At 30.3% G+C, this 2,337-nt stretch overlaps 1 long non-coding RNA gene across 1 annotated transcript; it reads left to right on the forward strand.

Moving 5' to 3' along the window:
- Nucleotides 1-6: 6 nt before the first annotated feature.
- On the forward strand, nucleotides 7-1,448 carry LOC103132727 (uncharacterized). The gene is made up of 4 exons (XR_475609.2): nucleotides 7-101; nucleotides 507-512; nucleotides 843-922; nucleotides 1,026-1,448. It is a non-coding gene; the product is annotated as an uncharacterized LOC103132727 (long non-coding RNA).
- The last annotated feature ends 889 nt before the right edge of the window (nucleotides 1,449-2,337 follow it).

Here is a 2,337-nt window from a genome sequence, read left to right on the forward strand (position 1 = left end):
CACAGTTTCATCTCTGATTCCTGGAACCAAATACACTTTCACTCTCTTCTCTGTGTTTGAGAGCATCAGAAGCAGTGGAGTACAGCTTGTAGCTTTCCTTGGTGAGATTATTTATTTACTTATAATGTATAAATGGTTAGAAACTGAACATTGCTGATCGCACTTTTACAAGTCAGCTGCACAAGATAGGCAGACTTTCACAGGAAGTGCTTTTCACTTAAAAACTGCCTAATTATATTAACTTCACTGACAAAAATACACATAAAAAAAATTTATTTTATTTTGTTTAACTTGAAGAATTAGATTTTGCTCCAAATGGTTTTATTGCAGATTTAAGGAAATAACTGCCATAAATTGAAGAAAGTAATTGCATTAATATTTCATTAAACATGTTAGTTAAAATCTTCTTGACCCCAGAAATGTTTGATGTTAATTTATCCAATATATTCTTGTTTTTATGTTGACAACCATCATTGTGCTGGAATCTGCTTGACCTTCAACTAAAGAGCCAAGTAAGTAAATCCATTTGTAAGATGCTTGCAATTATTTTCCCCCTTTAATAAATTAGCCTTTTCACCAAATTTGTTATAATTTTAAAGATTTATAATCAACTGTCAATGCCAGTAATCAATGAGATCCATCCAATCAAAGTTGTGTGAAAATTAGTTCAATTTTCTCTCTCTTACTGGAAACTAGATGGTAATAGTTGTATTAAACATTTTACCAAATAATTAAGCCATTGTTATGCCAGTGTTCACTTCTGAACTATACTGAAAATCCTCCAAATTACCATGTAAATTGTTATATTTTGACGTCATCACTATGTATTTTTGTGTCAACAGCCTATATTATTAGAATGAAACTTCAATTAAATTCTAAGACACAACTATCAGATTCAGAGATGGAAGATGTTTTAGTGGAGGTGAGACCAACTTTTGTTGAAGTTTAAATCTTTCTACATTTAATTATCATTTAACTTGAATTTAAATGACTTTTGCAACGTTGAAATGTGTTTTGTTTTTCAGTTCTTCAAAGCACATGGTTTATCACAGTTTTCCCTGAAAGTTCGCATCATCAAACCGTGAAGAAATCCAAGGATGAAATCGAGGATCATGGATTAATGAAAGTGTATTTACGTTCATTAAAGAAATTAAGAAATTCCATTTCTTAATTAATATTCTATCATGCATCATCACCTTTTGTCTAACCAATGGTTAAGATGGTTTTATCTTTGTTAGTTTCTTTTTTTACCAGACTTGAATCGATTAGGATTTGAGGAAAATTGTTAGACACAAAATGGCAAATTTAGATCATGAAGTGAAAAATTGCAGTCAAAAGAAATTAAACTATATTCACTTTTTATGAAATTCAGCTTAGTTATTTTATTAAATGCTTTTAGGTAAGATAATTTTATTTATTCCTTTCTGATATTATTTCTCCTGCATATACATTCTTTGATTCTTCCTCTATAGTTCACCAGATTTGCTAATATTCTTGCTCTCTGTTGGTCTTCATACTTGACAGACTCTACCTTTCCATTGTATTTAGTTTTGCAATTAAATATTAGTTTTGAATTTTCCTTTTTTGCCTACATGTCATCTGGTGAACCTTCAATAGCAAGAAACAATGAAAGAGAAGTCATAGGTAGGAAGGACCCATGACAGTGTGTGAGTAATTAATAAAAAAATAAAGAAATTCACAGAAAACACAAAAGCAGAACCACAAGGATCATGAGTTACTACATTATTTTTCTCAGATTATTATTTTTCTTTTCTTTTTTTCGACATTTAACTGAAGTCCTAAAAGGAGTGCGGGTTTTAATGTTTTTATCTTTTTTAATCTTTCTCTTTCACACTGTTTATTCAATGTCACATGCTGTTTTCATTTTAATGATGTAAAGCACTTTGAAATGCCTTGCTGCTGAAATGTGCTATACAAATAAAATTTGATTGATTGATTGATTATTCAATAAATCGATAGAAATCCAAGTGCTCACATCAAAACATAAAATCTAAATAAATAATACAAATAGTATTAAATATACAGACTTATGGTTCACATTGATCATTTATACGTTTTAGTAATGGAACCTTCAACAACCACAGGTGTACTGTATTTTGTTAGTGAACACACTTAAGCATGTAAGATAATGGATGGAGGGAAAGAATAATTAGGGCCGAGAAACATACAGCATATAAGTCAGAGACAAAAGCTGTAGATACTTTTAAAGGTAACAAACAATTTCCCATCTTGTGAGCAGCTCTTGGAGTGTAGTTGTGCACTGTAAAAAAAAAAAAGAAAAAAAGAAACTTTCAACTTTGGGGAAAACTGAAAGAT

Source organism: Poecilia formosa, unplaced genomic scaffold (assembly GCF_000485575.1).
Source record: "Poecilia formosa unplaced genomic scaffold, Poecilia_formosa-5.1.2 Scaffold1251, whole genome shotgun sequence".
NCBI classification, from domain to species: domain Eukaryota; kingdom Metazoa; phylum Chordata; class Actinopteri; order Cyprinodontiformes; family Poeciliidae; genus Poecilia; species Poecilia formosa.